General features: G+C 45.6%; 1 protein-coding gene across 3 annotated transcripts in view; it reads right to left on the bottom strand.

Moving 5' to 3' along the window:
* The window catches only part of LOC141110281 (beta-1,3-galactosyltransferase 2-like), a 163,119-nt gene that overhangs the window by 124,996 nt on the left and 18,543 nt on the right, over positions 1–19,580 (bottom strand). The window contains exon 1 of one of the 3 annotated variants that reach the window (XM_073601570.1): positions 2,224–3,117. The exons of the other annotated variants lie outside the window; for them this stretch is intronic. The gene's annotated coding sequence lies outside the window, so the exon portion shown is untranslated. Of the gene's footprint in view, positions 1–2,223; positions 3,118–19,580 lie in introns of those variants that run through there. 3 annotated transcript variants of the gene reach the window in all.

The raw sequence follows: 19,580 nt of genomic DNA, 5'->3' as shown, positions 1-19,580 counted from the left end.
GACCAGTGGAGGGATTGGCAGAGAGGGGTGGAGGACACTGAATGGAGACCAGTGGAGGGATTGGCAGAGAGGGGTGGAGGACACTGAATGGAGGCCAGTGGAGGGATTGGCAGAGAGGGGTGGAGGACACTGAATGGAGGCCAGTGGAGGGATTGGCAGAGAGGGGTGGAGGACACTGAATGGAGGCCAGTGGAGGGATTGGCAGAGAGGGGTGGAGGACACTGAATGGAGGCCAGTGGAGGGATTGGCAGAGAGGGGTGGAGGACACTGAATGGAGACCAGTGGAGGGATAGGCAGAGAGGGGTGGAGGATACTGAATGGAGACCAGTGGAGGGATTGGCAGAGAGGGGTGGAGGACACTGAATGAAGACCAGTGGAGGGATTGGCAGAGAGGGATGGAGGACACTGAATGGAGGCCAGTGGAGGGATTGGCAGAGATGGGTGGAGGACACTGAATGGTTGTTAAGGTGGAGGAGTCTTGCAGTGTCATTATGGACTGAAGGGGGGATCGTCTATGTAAAGGTAATCCAATGAGGATTGAGTTGCAGTAGTCGAGGTGAGAGATGACCAGGGAGAGAATTAGAAGTTTGGTGGTGTCGGTGGTTAAAAAGAGGCGCATTCTGGAGATGTTGCGGAGGTTGAGGCGGCATGATCTGGACAGGGATTGGATGTGGGCTGAAAGGACAGTTCAGAGTCTAGGGTTACCCCTCACACCCTGGCATGTGGGGACCGACTGATGGTTGTGCCATTGATCTTGACAGAGAAATTGGGGGAGGGGGCACACGGGGGAGGAAATATTATGAGCTCGTTTTTTCGATAGATTGTGTTTGAGGAAGTGATGTGACATCCAGACTGATATGCCTGTTAGTAAATCAGTGATGTGTGAGGAGACTGATGGGGTGAGCCGAGGGGTAGAGAGATATATTATAGTAATATACAGTGTATATATAGACAGATATATAGGTAGGTATTATATGCAAATATACACACATATACAATATATATATATATATATATATATATATATATATATATATATATATATATATATATATATATATATATATATATACACACACACTATATTGCCAGAACTATTGGGATGCCTGCCTTTACACACACAAATGACATCCCAGTCTTAATCCGTAGGGGTCAATACTGAGTTGGCTCCGCCCTTTGCAGCTATAACAGCTTCAACTCTTCTGGGAAGGCTGTCCACAAGGTTTAGGAGGGTGTCTATGGGAATGTTTGACCATTCTTCCAGAAGAGCATTTGTGAGGTCAGGCACTGATGTTGGACGAGAAGGCCTGGCTCGCAGTCTCCGCTCTGATTCATCCCAAAGGTGTTCTATGGGGTTGAGGTCAGGACTCTGTGCAGGCCAGTCAAGTTCCTCCACCCCAAACTCGCTCATCCGTGTCTTTATGGACCTTGCTTTGTGCACCTGTGCGCAGTCATGTTGGAACAGGAAGGGAAGGGGCCGTCCCCAAACTGTTCCCACAAAGTTGGGAGCATGAAACTGTCCAAAATGTCTTGGTATGCCGACGCCTTAAGAGTTCCCTTCACTGGAAATGAAGCCTCGTACGCACGATCGGATTGTCGGCCAACAGAGCGTCAGACTTTTGTCTGCAGGGCATGTGCCAGGATCTTGTCTTGCATACTAACGACGGCACACAACTGTCGGCCAACAAACACGAACTGCTCTTGAGCGCCGCCCCTTTGGGCACCTTCTGCTAATGTCGTGTTTGGCGAGCATTGATTCCGAGCATGCGTGTTTTGTACGTTCGACTTTTGTGAGACGGACTTGCGCACAGACGATACGCAAAAAATCTGACAACAGAAAGTTGTCCCGCCGAAAATGTACTAGCCTGCCATCCAACGTGTGTTGGCAGAAAGCTGGACAACAATTGTCTGATGGAGCGTACTAACGGTCGGATTTTTTAGGCCGACAGTCCGTCATCACACAATCCTCTTGTACGAGGCTTAAGGGGCCAAGCCCAACCCCTGAAAAACATCCCCACACCATAATCCCCCCTCCACCGAATGGTTTGGAAATAGAAAATGCAGCCACCACTGGCCTTGGTGCCCAACTATTTAAACAAAAAAAAAAACAATATATATATATATAGTATGTTGCAGCTTCTAGATCAGCTTAAATATTGTGATAAAAATAAATAAACAAAAAAGTATCACTCTATTGCATAAAAAGAAACATTGAAGTTGTACCTGATGCTGGATCTATGTGACGTTTCTCTTAGCAGAAGGCAAGTGACAGAAAAGTTAACTTGCTGGGTAATTTCAGCCGCTACAGAAATGAGTTAAGCTTTATACTGGTGTGATAATAAATAAGGAAGGAGGTGCCAGGTTGAGTCATGAACTCCTCTTTCCATTAACCTTTCAATAGCTCGAGTCATTGAAAAAAATGTTTCTTTGTTATTCTCGCGGTGAAAGCTGCCAATCCGTAATCTTATCATGCGATGTGTCTGCAGATATCGATCTCCCGCAGCCACTTTCCCCGCCGCTTCTTATCTACGTGGACTCTAGCATCATCTGCATGGTATCTAGGGATGGGTTTCACGATGGTGACAACTGTGGACCAAGCCCATAATGTGTGGTCATTTAACCTCTTCAATACCGGGGCACTTTCACCCCCCCCCCCTTCCTGCCCAGGCCAATTTTCAGCTTTCAGCGCTGTCACACTTTGAATAACAATTGCGCCATCATGCAACGCTGTACCCCCCCCCAATTTTTTTTTTTTTTTGAGACAAATAGAGCTTTCTTTTGGTGGTATTTATTCACTGCTGGGTTTTTTTTTTTTTTTGCTAAACAAATGAAAAAAGACCTTTTACAAAAAGTTTTTCTTAGTTTCTGTTATAACTTTTTGTAAATAAGTAACTTTTTTTCCTTCACTGATGGCCACTGATAGGCTGCACTGATGAGGAGGCACTAATATGCAGCACTGATGCGGCACTGATTGGGGGCACTGATGAGGAGGCACTAATATGCAGCACTAATAGGTGGCACTGATGGGCACTGATAGGCGGCACTGATAGGTAGTACGGATAGGCGGCACTGAATGGTGGCACTGATGAGGAGGCACTAATATGCAGCACTAATAGGTGGCACTGATGGGCAGTGATAGGTGGTACGGATAGGCAGCACTGATTGGTATCTCTGATGAGGAGGCACTAATATGCAGCACTAATAGGTGGCACTGATGGGCACTGACAGGCGGCACTGATGGGCAGTGATAGGTGGTACGGATAGGCGGCACTGAATGGTGGCACTGATGAGGAGGCACTAATATGCAGCACTAATAGGTGGCACTGATGGGCACTGACAGGCGGCACTGATGGGCAGTGATAGGTGGTACGGATAGGCGGCACTGATTTTTGTCACTGATGAGGAGGCACTAATATGCAGCACTAATAGGTGGCACTGATGGGAACTGATAGGCGGCACTGATAGGTGGTACAGATAGGCGTCACTGATTGGTAGCACTGATGAGGAGGCGCTAATATGCAGCACTGATGGGCGCAAATAGGTGGTACGGATAGGCAGCACTGATGGGCACTGATAGGTGGTATGGATAGGCAGCACTAATATGCAGCACTGATGGGCACTGATAGGTGGTACGGATAGGCCGCACTGATTTGTGGCACTGATAAGGAGGCACTAATATGCAGCACTGATGAGCACTGATAGGCGGCACCTATGAGGAGGCACTAATATGCAGCACTGATAGGCGGCACTGATAGGTGACACTGATGGACACTGATAGGCGGCACTTATGGGCACTTATACGTGGTATCAATAGGCGGCATTGATAGGTGGTACGTGTAGGCGACAGTGATTGGTGGTACGGATAGGTGGCACTGATGGGCACTGATTGGCGGCATTGATGAGGAGGCACTGATATGCAACACTGATGGGTACTGATAGGCGGCACTGACAGGTGACACTGATGGGCACTGATAGGTGGCACTTATGGGCACGGATAGGAGGCACCAATGGGCACTGATTGGCAGCACTGATGAGCAGGCACTGAAAGGCAGCACTGACCGGCATCACTCATAGGGCAGCTCATGAAGCGAATGGCCTGCCCTATGTGCGACACATGAAAATTACATCCAAACTTGTTCCCGCTACTCAAAGGTTTCACGTGGCCAACATGCAGTGTGTATCCATGTTTTTTGCTCTTTCTATCCGCGGTTTCATCTGCGGTCCCATAGACTCTCTATTAGGTCATGCGTTTTTGGAGCGTTTTCTGAAAGTGCACCAAAGACTTTATTTTTTACACTATTAGAAAATGCGCCAAAATCGCACAACCTAATAAAATGTCGAGGGGACCGCGGGGTAATAAAGTGAAGATACGCCTGTGCTCCGGCAAACCACAACGCAGCCGCGTGAAATCGTCTTGAAGGGGAAATAAAGTTCCGCTCTCACAGTCTATGGGCGAGCAGGCTCTTTATTGTAGAAGAGACGTGCAATACTCAGCTTTTGTCGTCGGCGCTGCCACCGCCATCTTGAATAACAGGAAGTGATGGGAAATCTATAATTTTACAGTTGTCACCAGAACAGGAAAAGAGAAAAAATAATCGTCCAATGGGGTCACCTGTTTCGGTGACAACTATTTTTGGAGGGGATTTGAACTAATTTTGGAGAGGTTTCCTCTGACTTCCTGTTGTGTCCACAGGCAGAGCTGTCTTAATTCATCATGGGCCCCTGGGCAAAGTAATGCACTGGGGGCCCCTACCAGCCTGCCCCAATTTACGCACCTACTCCCAAGAATTAAAGTATAAATAATCGATAGAATAAAACATATATTAGTACTTTTAATAAAATCGATTTTATACAATAAGAAAATATGCCATAAATCAAAGACTGAGGGTACAATACGGGGGGGGGGGGTAAAAGAGCACAGTACAGGGGAAGTCAGGAGGGCACAATACTGGGATCAGGGCACAGTACAGGTTCCGGGACGCTGCCCAGGACACGGCCATCTTACTAAAATTCATGACTGTCCCGGCAATTAAACATATATTAGTACTTTTAATGAAATTAATTTTATACAATAAGAAAACATGCCATAAATCAAATACCAATCAGCACAAAGGACACAGTACGAGGGGGGTAGTAGAAGGGCACAATACAGGGGGGAGCCAGGAGGGCATAATACTGGGATCAGGGCACAATATAGGTGGGGGGGGGCAGAGGGGCACAATACAGGGGGAAGTCAGGAGGGCATAATACTGGGATCAGGGCACAATATAGGTGGGGGTAGTAGAAGGGCACAATACAGGGGGAGGCAGGAGGGCATAATACTGGGATCAGGACACAATATAGGTGGGGGGGGGGCAGAGGGGCACAATACAGGGGGAAGTCAGGAGGGCATAATACTGGGATCAGGGCACAATATAGGTGGGGGTAGTAGAAGGGCACAATACAGGGGGAGGCAGGAGGGCATAATACTGGGATCAGGACACAATATAGGTGGGGGGGGGGCAGAGGGGCACAATACAGGGGGAGACAGGAGGGCATAATACTGGGATCAGGACACAATATAGGTGGGGGGGGGGGCAGAGGGGCACAATACAGGGGGAGACAGGAGGGCATAATACTGGGATCAGGACACAATATAGGTGGGGGGGGCAGAGGGGCACAATACAGGGGGAGACAGGAGGGCATAATACTGGGATCAGGACACAATATAGGTGGGGGGGGGGGCAGAGGGGCACAATACAGGGGGAGGCAGGAGGGCATAATACTGGGATCAGGACACAATATAGGTGGGGGGGCAGAGGGGTACAATACAGGGGGAGGCAGGAGGGCATAATACTGTGATCAGGACACAATATAGGTGGGGGGGCAGAGGGGCACAATACAGGGGGAGGCCGAAGGGCATAATACTGGGATCAGGGCACAAAACAGGTGGGGGGGGGCAGAAGGGCACAATACAGGGGAGAGTCAGGAGGGCACAGTACATGTTCCGGGAAATGGCCATCCTGGGACAGCAGTAAAAAGCGTGACTGTCCCGGCAAATGCGGGATAGTTGGCAAGTATGACATAATTCAAAATTATGATGGGGCCCCCATGCACCTGGGGCCCCTGGGCAGTGCCCAGGGATGCCCATGCATTGAGACAGCCCTGTCTGTAGGAAGGAAAATGAAGGGAAATAATGGGATCATTTTGGCTCAGCTGCCTTTTTTTGTATTCTTGCTTCTCTACATGTTTATATATACATCTATGTATTGCTGATTATTATATTATATTTTCAGACTCTGTTCCAAGAACGTCTCCTTTTATATTTTGTATCAATAAATGTGTAAAGGAAATTTGTAAGTTCTGTATATAATTGTATTCAATATTATCTGTATTCTATGTATTGCACACGGCACTCGTTGTGCACACGGCACTAATAAAGTTTGCATTACATGTTTGCATTCCTTGAGTCCCGATTAGAATTAGCCTGCCTATGTTACGCCCCTTGTTACCATAAAAGTACAATTGTAATATTAATGTGATACCTAAGTAATCATGTGTATAAAAACCCTTTAATTGCGTCATAATAAAACAGAACAGTTATTTGGAAAGATGCGGAGTGTATCTTTTGTGTCTGTTCCCTACTAGTTATTATTCATTAGGAACCACTAATCAATATGAGGATAGGAGTTGACTGTCTATAAAATTTCCAAAACAAAATGTTAAACCCTTTTAAAAATTTCTCTACATAACTTTTTCATTACGTTAGATCACATATATCGTTTATTTGTGTCAGTGAAAGTCCATAGTAAGGGAAAAGTGCCAGTGAAAATTGCGGCGATCGGCTCGGGTCAGAACTGCGCATGCGCAATTCCGGAAATCCCAGAGAAGATCCGATTTTCTTGAGCCACCGACGACTAGTCTCCTCTGCTCTGCCCAGCAACAGCCCAGCCCACCCCACCCGCGGCGCAGCCAGCCAGAGCCAATGATCTAAGCGCATTATCGCGCCAACACGGCCGCCAGCCCCATAAACAGGCGGATCCGAGCAGGCAGACTGAGCCTCGTGGAGTGGAGAGAGACCTGAGCGGCGGCGGCGGCGGACGGGGTCGGAGAGACAGGAGAGGATGTCACGGACTCACGGGACCGGACCACCCACCACCACCCGAGCAAGTGTCGGAGGAGGCACGGAGCGGACCCTCACCCCTGCTGCCTGGCCACTGGCCTGCCCATCTGACTGAGCCTCGGCCGCCCAAGCCAGCCTGCCCTGCTGCTGCCCGCCTGCCGTCGCCGTGCCTGGTCGGTGTCTCTCTCGAGGCAGTGGTGAGTGTCAGTCTGTCTGTCTCAATGTCTTATTGTCTTTGTCTGATGATACCTTCCACCACTATCCAGTCTGCATTGCCAGTACTTCCACTTCCAAAGTTCCAAAACTAAGCCACCCAGGGCCATGAGAGAGGCCGCCAGGCGCCAGGCCAGGCCAACTAGCCTGGAGGGGGGGGGGCCCGAGGGGAGCGAAGTCGGTGTGGGGGTGGTGGTGGCCAGATGGCGTGGATGGAAAGTCTGCCTCACAGACACACTGTACTGCAGAGGCTCAGGGCAGGCCCAGACGAAGCCCCCCAGACTGTTGGCCATGACCCTGTGAGTGCTGCAGCTGCTGTGCTTGCTCCCTCCACAGTGCACTCAGTGAGTAGACTGTGGAAGATGCATGTTAATGCTTGCTGCAGTACTAATACATTTTTTTGCTGGCTGGGGCCTGGGGGGTCCTGGGGTGGGGGGTTAAGAAAATTGGGTTGGGCAGCCATGGAGCACTGTGACTGGTCTGATTAGAGCTATCTGAGAGAGGCTGAGCAGTGAGCAGAGAGACTGGTGGTGCTGACAGTATACACTGTGAAGGACTATCTCTCTGGTTTCTGGGGCCCGGGCCGGGGGGCATAGCACCACAATCTGTTTGTTTGTGTGTTGTGAAAAAGCATTCTCTGTGTCTATGTGTGTGTGTGTGTGTGGGGGGGGGGAGCAGTCTCTCTGTGCTCTGCGTTGGGGTTGGGGACAGCCTGTTTCATGTAGATTTTCCTCTTCTCCCCACTGTGACCAGCCTGGTCCTTCCAGCCACCTTGGACCAGCCTGCTCCTTCCAGCCACCTTAGACCAGCCTGTTCCTTCCAGGCGCCTTGGACCAGCCTGCCCCTTCCAGGCCAGCCGCCTTGGACCAGCCTACTCCTTCCAGCCGCCTTGGACCAGCCCGCTCCTTCCAGCCGCCTTGGACCAGCCTACTCCTTCCAGGCCAGCCACCTTAGACCAGCCTACTCCTTCCAGCCGCCTTGGGACAGCCTGCTCCTTCCAGCCACATTGGACCAGCCTACTCCTTCCAGCCGCCTTGGACCAGCCTGCTTCTTCCAGCCACCTTGGACCAGCCTGCTCCTTCCAGCTGCCTTGGACCAGCCTGCTCCTTCCAGCTGCATTGGACCAAGTATTACTGCCCTGGGGAAAGGGTTGCCTGTAAATACCACAGCTACAGATTACGGTAAATACACAACTTCATTTGTGTGTGTTGGGGGTTTTAATCACTGTTTTCTCATTTTAGGTTTCCTCTCTCCTGTTTTATATAGGTAGATTTTACCAAACTTTTCTTCTTGGACCAGCCTTCTCCTTTCAGTCTTCTTGGACCAGGTTACTGCCGTGGGCAAAGAGCTACCTGCCTGCAAATACCACAGCTACAGATTACAGTAAGTACGCAACTTCATTTGTGGGGTGGTTTTTTTTTTTTTTGTTCTTTTTACACCATTTAGCTAGTATTTTCTCATTTTAGGTTTTCTCCCTGTTTTTATATAGGTGGATTTTACCAGACTTTCCTTCTTGGACCAGCCTCCTCCTTCCAGCCTGCTCCTATCAAGTTACTCCCCTGGGGAAAAGGCTGCCTGCAAATACCACAGCTACAGATTACGGTAAGTACACAGCTTAATTTCTGGTGGGGGGTTTTTAATCACTTAGCTGTTTTCTCATTTTAGGTTTCCTCCCTCCTGTTTATTTTTATATATGTGGATTTTCCTGGACTTGGCTTTTTTTTTTCCTTACACTCAGATCAATTTTGATTTTGATGTTTTTTCCTCCCATAGAAATCAACTTATTGAGAGGATAGCCAGCTGCATGGCTCTACAGCCAACACCACCACCACCACCACCACCAGAGTAGAGAAAGTGAGCTACTAAACTGTAAGTGTTTTTGTATTATACTAGCACCACACACATTGTAAGGAAAATGGGCAAGATAGACTACGTTATTTTTTGTTTGTTTTTGTTTTTTTTGTAGACATCCACCTGCAGAACTTCACATGTGATGCCTCTGAGTGTTAAACTTTCAATAAGTTCCTGTGATCAGTTTTCATAGCTATTGGGTTTTTCTCAAGGCAGGCATCTGCAGCACACAAGGCGGTTTTCTATTAGTTCATGGCACATTCTTTTATGATTTGTTCAAAGAAAGCTTGCACCTTGACCTTGTAAAATACAACACATTTCAGGGCTTGTGTTTGCCGTAGGTTGCACTGTCTGTCTCTGCAGTTCCGCTTTAGACATGATGGAAGAGGCACCATGACCTCGTGCAAAAAAAAAACCTCACAAAGTTAGGCTTCCTTCTTTTGTTGCTGCTTGGCTGACAGACGTTGGGTTCAAATGCCATGTTGCTGCCTTGTGTGCTGCAGATGCCTGTAAAGCCATACCAAAAACTATTGAGCAACTTTGCAGAGACATATATAGCCACTTTGCACATAGTTGTAAACATTTACACTTGTATCATGAATTTCAGGAATTTGTAGATGCAGATTGTCTAAAGATGCTACAACTTTGTTCTACCAGAAGGCTTTCAATGCTTGATTGTGTCAACCGCATTCTGAATCAATATGATGCCCTCTTAAGTTATTTTTCAGTCAAGTGATGATTCAGATCGCTTGGTAACCGTTGACAGAATAAGCATTAAGCTACAGGATCCTGTCACTAAGTGCTACTTTTTGTTTCTTCAAGCAGTTTTGCCAAATTTCACACAGTTCAATAAAATTTTCCAGATGAAATTCGCCTATGTTACCTGACTTGTACTTCATGTATGGCCAACTGCTGAAAAGTCTCATGGGCTACTTTATCAGGCCAGACCTGTTGGTTTCCATTCACAATGATGCACTGATTCGATTTGACCACACTAATGCCGCGTACACACGGTCTGACTTTTCGGTTACAAAAGTCCAACGGCCCGTCCGACAGACTTTCGACGGACTTTTGGCGGACTTGCAGCCGACTTTCTTACGAACGGACTTGCCTACATACGATCACACAAAAGTCCAACGGATTCGTACGTGATGACGTACACCAGACTAAAATAAGGAAGTTGATAGCCAGTAGCCAATAGCTGCCCTAGCGTCGGGTTTTTATCCGTCGGACTAGCATACAGACGAGTGGATTTCTAGGTCCGGCGGAGTTACGACGTAAAGATTTGAAGCATGTTCCAAATCTAAAGTCCGTCAGATTTGCGGCTGGAAAGGTCCGCCGAAAGTCCAGGGAAGCCCACACACGATCGGATTGTCCGCCGGACTTGGTCCGTCGGCGTCCGTCGGACTTTTGTTGCCGAAAAGTCCGACCGTGTGTACGCGGCATAATAGTGCAAACTTCAAATCGACAGATGGCATTTTTATTGGATACCAAACAAAAGAAAATTTGTCCACAGTAGATGATTTGTCAGCTGTTCACCAGTTCATGGTGCAAGGAACGACATTTTACGAAAGAGCTGTAACTGCAATTACGAATGCCTATTGGAAACCGAATTATTCAGCTGTTGGCTTTACCAAAACCTTTAAAACAGGTCTACTGCAAATTCTGGGGACATTTTAGAACTTGCCAAGCATTTTCCTCAAATTGTTCCCCCATCTGAATTTGACGCACTGGGTACCGAATTTATAGAATACCAAGTGACAGATTTTCGTGATCCTGAGACTCACACTTATGATTCTTTTTTGGCACATGGTAGGACAAAGCTGCGGTATCGATCTGGACAATCTGAAAAGTACCTAAATTCCCACATCTGGTTATATTTGCAAAAAATATGCTTTCCCTTCTCCATGGGACAGCTGAGGTAGAACGTGTGTTCTCTTCTGTAAAGTTAATGAAAATTGATCATAGGAATAAACTTTCCACTCCAATGTTGGAAGGAACTGCTGTCAGTAAAGAGTGGCCCAGGAAAGATTACTCGGCATATGATTGAAAAGGTTGACGTCACAATGTATGACCACAAGGTTGAAACTTTATCAAAACGTAAACATAAGCCACTTTGTGTGTCAAAGGACAAAGATGATCTGGTGGTGGAGGAAGAGGAAGGACTACAGAAAAATTTGATTCCTTTCTGATATAATTGTACAACACATTTTAGACAAATAATATATTCTGTTCTGTTACATTTAAATGATTTTCTCACATGGATTACTGTTGTGAAAATGATGGGGGGTAACTGTTTGTCTCCACAAAAGCTGCTAAACATGTCTTTACCAAAAAAAGTAATTTTGCTTCAGTTTTTGGAAGCTGTTCGTCACTGTTATTCTCTATTTTTGTCCTATTTACTTCTATCACCAAAAGAGAACTTGATTCCAGAACATGAATAGAGGTGAATGTTCTAAATTTTGTGTGACCCCATACGGTGCATTGAAAAGAATCGACTCTCTTTAACCACTTCAGCCCCGGAAGGATTTACCCCCTTCCTGACCAGAGCACTTTTTACAATTCGGCACTGCGTCGCTTTAACTGCTAATTGCGCGGTCATGCAATGCTGTACCCAAACGAAATTTGCGTCCTTTTCTTCCCATAAATAGAGCTTTCTTTTGATGGTATTTGATCACCTCTGCCATTTTTATTTTTTGCGCTATAAACGGAAAAACACTGAAAATTTTGAAAAAAAATGATATTTTCTACTTTTTGTTATAAAAAAAATCCAATAAACTAAATTTTAGTCATACATTTAGACCAAAATGTATTCGGCCACATGTCTTTGGTAAAAAAAATGTCAATAAGCGTATATTTATTGGTTTGCGCAAAAGTTATAGCGTCTACAAACTAGGGTACATTTTCTGGAATTTACACAGCTTTTAGTTTATGACTGCCTATGTCATTTCTTGAGGTGCTAAAATGGCAGGGCAGTACAAACCCCCCCCAAATGACCCCATTTTGGAAAGTAGACACCCCAAGGAAATTGCTGAGAGGCATGTTGAGCCCATTGAATATTTATTTTTTTTGTCCCAAGTGATTGAATAATGAAAAAAAAAAAAAAAAATTTACAAAAAGTTGTCACTAAATGATATATTGCTCACACAGGCCATGGGCATATGTGGAATTGCACCCCAAAATACATTCAGCTGCTTCTCCTGAGTATAGGGATACTACATGTGTGGGACTTTTTGGGAGCCTAGCCGCGTACGGGTCCCCGAAAACCAAGCACCACCTTCAGGATTTCTAAGGGCGTACATTTTTGATTTCACTCCTCACTACCTATCACAGTTTTGAAGGCCATAAAATGCCCAGATGGCACAAACCCCCCCCAAATGACCCCATTTTGAAAAGTAGACACCCCAAGCTATTTGCTGAGAGGCATGGTGAGTATTTTGCAGCTCTCATTTGTTTTTGAAAATGAAGAAAGACCAGAAAAACAAATTTTTTTTTTCTTTTTTCAATTTTCAAAACTTTGTGACAAAAAGTGAGGTCTGCAAAATACTCACTATACCTCTCAGCAAATAGCTTTGGGTGTCTACTTTCCAAAATTGGGTCATTTGGGGGGGTTTTGTGCCACCTGGGCATTCCATGGCCTCCGAAACTGTGATAGGCAGTGAAGAGTGAAATCAAAAATTTACGGCCTTAGAAATCCTGAAGGCGGTGCTTGGTTTTCGGGGTCCCGTGCGCGGCTAGGCTCCCAAAAAGTCTCACACATGTGGTATCCCCGTACTCAGGAGAAGCAACAGAATTTATTTTGGGGTGTAATTTCACATATTCCCATGGCATGTTTGAGCAATATAACATTTAGTGACAACTTTGTGCAAAAAAAAAAAAAAAAATTTGTCTCTTTCCCGCAACTTGTGTCACAATATAAAATATTCCATGGACTCGACATGCCTCTCAGCAAATAGCTTGGGGTGTCTACTTTCCAAAATGGGGTCATTTGGGGGGGTTTGAACTGTCCTGGCATTTTATGCACAACATTTAGAAGCTTATGTCACACATCACCCACTCTTCTAACCACTTGAAGACAAAGCCCTTTCTGACACTTTTTGATTACATGAAAAAATTATTTTTTTTTGCAAGAAAATTACTTTGAACCCCCAAACATTATATATTATTTTAAAGCAAATGCCCTACAGATTAAAATGGTGGGTGTTTCATTTTTTTTTTTCACACAGTAATTGCGCAGCGATTTTTCAAACGCATTTTTTTGGGAAAAAACACACTTTTTTAAATTTTAATGCACTAAAACACACTATATTGCCCAAATGTTTGATGAAATAAAAAAGATGATCTTAGGCCGAGTACATGGATACCAAACATGACATGCTTTAAAATTGCGCACAAACGTGTAGTGGCAACAAAATTAATACATTTTTAAAAGCCTTTAAAAGCCTTTACAGGTTACCACTTTAGATTTACAGAGGAGGTCTACTGCAAAAATTACTGCCCTCGATCTGACCTTCGCGGTGATACCTCACATGCATGGTGCAATTGCTGTTTACATTTGACGCCAGACCGACGCTTGCGTTAGCCTTAGTGCGAGAGCAGGGGGAACAGGGGTGCTTTTTTTTTTTTTTTCTTTATTCTTTTTTTGCTTTTTTATCTTATTTTTAAACTGTTCCTTTCATTTTTTTTTTTTAAATCATTTTTATTGTTATCTCAGGGAATGTAAATATCCCCTATGATAGCAATAGGTAGTGACAGGTACTCTTTTTTGAAAAAATTGGGGTCTATTAGACCCTAGATCTCTCCTCTGCCCTCAAAGCATCTGACCACACCAAGATCGGTGTGATAAAATGCTTCCCCAATTTCCCAATGGCGCTGTTTACATCCGGCGAAATCTAAGTCATAAAATGCTCGTAGCTTCCGGTTTTTTAGGCCATAGAGATGTTTGGAGCCACTCTGGTCTCTGATCAGCTCTATGGTCAGCTGGCTGAATCACCGGCTGCATTCTCAGGTTCCCTGTTGAGACAGGAGAGCCAGAGAAAAACACGGAAGACAGTGGGGGGGGGGGCATTCCCTCCCACTGCTTGTAAAAGCAGTCTAGAGGCTAATTAGCCGCTAGGATTGCTTTTACATGAAAGCCGACCACTGGCTGAAAAGAATGATACCAAGATGATACCTAAACCTGCAGGCATCATTCTGGTATAACCACTCAAAGTTGTGAATGGCGTACCTGAAGACAAAAAAATGGTTAACAATAAAGCACAGTAAACGGTAAAGTATAAAAAATTGCATACCTGAAAAGCAAACATGATAAAACATAATAACAATAAAACATTGCAGAACAGAATACAGTAAAAAAGAGCAGAACAATAGAGAGAGAATAGAGAGAGAGAGAACAATAAAACGACAACTATTTTTTTTTATTTTTGTTTGTGTTTTTTTTTTTTTTTTTACACTTTTTTTTGTAACTGTAACTTTTATAACTGTAACCGGTTCCAGGTTCGGGTCTCTCAAAATGCGATGGCATCTTGGGAGACCCTGTGAAAGTGTGCCTAGTCTGTGCAATGCTGTACCCTACGCTAATACTCAACTAGTGAATGGTAGCGTTCAAAACATTCACCAATGCAAAGACCAGGATTGTCAGGACAGGAGGGACAGTAATAGCGGGTGTCACGCCTATATCCGCGCTTACTGCAGACACGACATCTTTTTTGGGGGGGTTCGTTGGGTAGGGGTACTCGGGAGGACATAAAGAAAATGCCTCTCATGCAGCCGACTGCATTTGGTTGGGGATGTGAATGGGGGAAGTACGGGCGCTGCAGAAGTGGTGGGTTCCCAATTAGGATTGGCGAATGCAGCAGGAAGGGCACTATGGGCACGACGGGCCTGTGTTTGTCTTCTTGGTGGCAGCGGGACACTACTTGTGCTTGCCACCTCACCAGCTTGAACTGCACTTATGGGACCCGCCACGTCACCAAGTGTTACTGCAGTGCTGGTGTGACCACGACCGGGGTGTACTAGGCCGCTGGCGCTTGCCAGTTCACCAAAACGCTACAAAAAAAAGTGACAGTGATCGATTGATACTGCACTTGGGCTGGGCCGGGCGGAGGGGCAAAACGCAGGTGCTAGCAGGTATCTGGTCTGATCCCACTAACACTGCGTTTTTGGGAACCCTAAACTGCTGGGGACGCTAGTATAGATCTGATCAGATCAGATATTGATCCGATCAGATACTATACCACTATGGGAGGCGTATGCTGCGTGCGTGGGTGTTAGCGGTACTGGCGCTAATCTGACGCTGCCTGGGGCTGGTGCTTGCCAGTTCACCAAAATGCTACCAAAAAAACTGTTAGCGATCGCAGGGATCAGGCCTGACTCTGCGAACGCTGCAGTTATGCGTTTAGTGTTTTGTAAGTGACAGTGATCGATCGATACTGCACTTGGGTGGGCCGGGCCGGGCGGAGGGGAAAAACGCAGGTGCTAGCAGGTATCTGTGCTGATCCCGCTAACACTGCGTTTTTGGGAACCCTAAACTGCTGGGGACGCTAGTATAGATCTGATCGGATCAGATATTGATGCGTTCAGATACTATACCACTAAGGGAGGCGTATGCTGCGTGCGTGGGTGTTCGCGGTACTGGCGCTAATCTGACGCTGCCTGGGGCGACGCATATCACCGCCGGGCGATCAGAGGGCTAAACCTTCATTCGGTAATAAACGGCGGGTGCCCTGACACTATAAAAAATAAACGAACTAACCAGCATCACCTGTAACAGTTATATCAGTGGTGAAAGGGTTAACTAGGGGGCCATCAAGGGGTTAAAACATTTATTAGATAGTATATGGGGGTCCCTGTCGCTATAAAACGCTGACGGCGAACCTAAATATTTACGTTCCTAACTAGCGTCACCAGCGACACTAATACAGCGATCAGAAAAATGATCGCTTAGCGACACTGGTGACAGGGGGTGATCAAGGGGTTAAAACTTTATTAGGGGGGGTTAGGGGGGTACCCTAGACCTACAGGGGGCTAACACTAACTGTCCTACCACTGCTAACTGTCACAAACTGACACCAATGCAGTAATCAGGAAAAAAAAAAAACCTGCTTGGTGTCAGTTTGTGACTGGGGGGGGGGGAGTGATTGGGGGGGGATTGGGGGGCGATCGGGGGGGGATCGGGGGTGTTTAGTGTGCCTGGCATGTTCTACTGTGTTGTGTGTGAGTGTTGGTGCACTTACATGACATCACATCCTCTGCCTCTGTGTACTATACAGAGGCAGGGGATGTTTCTCATTGGCTGGGAGCGATCGCGAGGGGGGGGCCACGATCGGATGGTCTCCCCCTCGTCTCTCATCGCTCCCAACCAAATGCCGACCACCGATGGCACCGGGGGGGGGGTCCGATCGGACCCCCCGCCCGCGGGAAGGCAATCACGTACCAGGTATGTGATTTTGCCTGCCCGTGCCGCTCTGCTCACGTATATAGACGTGAGGCGGTCGGCAAGTGGTTAAATTCACATTTTGTTGCTTAGTCTGAAATGAAGACAGTCAGTTTTCATTTTATCCAGCTGTATTTACTCATAGCATCCAAGTGAAGGATATAACACCAACATGTCCGAAAATAAAGCAAAAACTTAATCGGTGAGTTGGAAATGATCACACATGCCCTTGTCGGAGTCTAAAATGTGCAACGTTAGTAGAGACCTATCCTAACAGACCAAAGGCTAGAATTAAATCAAAAAAGGTGTTTCAACAAAATACTGACAAACCTCTATGAATTTATATTTTCTACCTACAATGACTGATTAAGAGCTGTGTACTATACATGCAAGTATATTTTGTAGGCGGACCATGTCCATTAACTACCAGCTTAATGAACAATACATTTTTTCTTTTACCTTGAATGACATATAAGTAGTGTTTCACTACACACAAACTTACAAGTGGACTTGGTCCATTAGCTATCAGCAACTAATGGACATATACGAATAAAAGATCATTATTGTTCGCTCTATGAAATAAGAACATGTCACTCATTCAAACTATATGAACTTTTATTTATAGGACGGTTCCTCTTCGCTCCAGTATACCGCTGTGGCCCGCACGCATCCGGGGGAGGCAGGGGTAGGTGAACCTCTATATACATCACAAAAATAAAACAAAAAAAAAAACTCTATAAACCCTTTCCCTCCCCCTCATCTCTCCCCCTTCTCATTGGGGAAGTGTTACATATGAGATACAAGTACCCAGAGAACAGCTTTTTTTTACTCATGAACACCAAATCAAACGCCATCTCTCTTGCAAGCCTTTCTCGCCCCTGGTTGTAATTACCAATGTCTTTTTCTGCATAAACACCAACGGTAACATAACAGGTAGGTGATCTATGGATCATTTAACCTACAATTGGTTATTGACATATAGATTTATATGGCAATTGATCAAATATATGTTTTTCAATTAATCTAGATGAACCTTTCTTTTCAATTTTGCCCCTGAAGAAGGACTGAAATAGAATGTACCCGAAACGCGTTGGGCTTGAAAAGAATTCCACTATTTAAACGTCATCTGTTACCTGCCAACCGAAATAGATATCACAACCGCTTTGTAATATGTCTAATGTACATGTTGTCGTTGTCTGCAAATGTATGCATTGTTTTTAACACTAGAACATTTTGAATAAACATAAACATTGTTTTACCTTATATATATATATATATATATATACGTGTATTTTCCTATTTTATATAACGTGGGATTGGGGTCACCGGGACAGGAAACCAGGATCACCTGGTGTAACATGGAATCATAGTCACTAGGACAGGGGATCAGGGGTCACCAGTTGTGACATGGAAGATTGGGGTCACCAGGTGTGACGCCGAGGATTGGGGTCAAAGGGTGTGACATGGTGCACGCGCCCCCTAGTGGCCGTCTACATTACCGACGTAACATGATGGCGATTCGCGCAGCCGAGCCATGTTCTGCGGCAGCTGGTTGGCATGCGGTTAATGTAGACTGTTGGACAGGTTCATTTGGTTGGTCAGCAGACTGGTTGGTAAGTTAAGCCTGGCATTTTCTCTGGTTTTGTCTTTCATGCGTTTGCCCATCCAGGTGCTCCTTGCTGCGAAGGTCAGTTATAGTTGGGGGCAGGGGCCTTTTCTTTGTTAAAGCAGAACTGAACCCACCTATCCTTTACAGCAGTGGTGGTCAGGGATAACCATAAGTGTGTCCAGAGAAAGGTAATGCTGCTCCAGGTGATAACAATCCAAAGGGTCAGAATGGGCTGGGTGCAAGCCACGGCTTGCTACCAAGGTAAGAGAGGAGGAAGATATCGCTGCACACCACCATCAATCCAACATAGATTTATTGATACATAAATGTCATAATGACTGCCACCAAGACGAGGACATAGGAGAGGCGACGCGTTTCACACATAACTAGTGCTTCTTTTAAAACCAGCATAAGAACCGGTGTGTTCAGACATGATTCCGAACTGTCCTGAACTACCACCGCAAGAAGCTGTCACTGCGGACAGCGAATTGTAAGCAGGGGAGGCATGCCCCGCCCCGCAGCCACACGTGTTCATGGGTCAAATATACTCTATATGACCAAAAGTATTGGGACGCCTGCCTTTACACGCACATGAACTTTAATGGCATCCCAGTCTTAGTCCGTAGGGTTCAATATTGAGTTGGCTCCGCCCTTTGCAGCTATAACAGCTTCAACTCTTCTGAGAAGGCTGTCCACAAGGTTTAGGAGGGTGTCTATGGGAATGTCTGACCGTTCTTCCAGAAGAGCATTTGTGAGGTCAGGCACTGATGTTGGACGAGAAGGCTTAGCTCTTCTCGTGGCTACACTCCCCTCCCCCTGACTAACAATGCTGCTGTCTGCTGTGCCTCCTGTGCTCCTTCATCCAGAGTTGTGTTTCATTAATACATAAGATGTGTTACTAGCCAGAACACTAAGTGAAAACAGAGGGGGGGAAAGCTTAAAAAAAGAAAACAAATGCAGCCGCCATGTCTAATTATCGGTAGACTGCATATATGACATTTTAGGTTTTGGGTTTAATACCACTTTATAAGATCCTGTTGCCAGACCTTCTGTTCAGACAGGAGATAGAGAGATACAAAGTAACGTTGTTTATAAACATTGATCAGACAGGAGATATAGAGATACAAAGTAACATTATTTATAAACATTGATCAGACAGGAGATATAGAGATACAAAGTAACATTATTTATAAACTTTGATCAGACAGGAGATAGAGAGATACAAAGTAACATTGTTTATAAACATTGATCAGACAGAAGATAGAGAGATACAAACATTGATTAGACTGGAGATAGAGAGATATAAAGTAACATTGTTTATAAACATTGATCAGACAGTAGATAGAGAGATACAAAGTAACATTGTGTAT

The sequence above is a fragment of the Aquarana catesbeiana genome, linkage group LG10 (genome assembly GCF_042186555.1).
Source record: "Aquarana catesbeiana isolate 2022-GZ linkage group LG10, ASM4218655v1, whole genome shotgun sequence".
Taxonomy (NCBI): domain Eukaryota; kingdom Metazoa; phylum Chordata; class Amphibia; order Anura; family Ranidae; genus Aquarana; species Aquarana catesbeiana.
The sequence above is the reverse complement of the archived record's forward strand: the minus strand, read 5'-3'. Positions and strand labels throughout refer to the sequence as shown.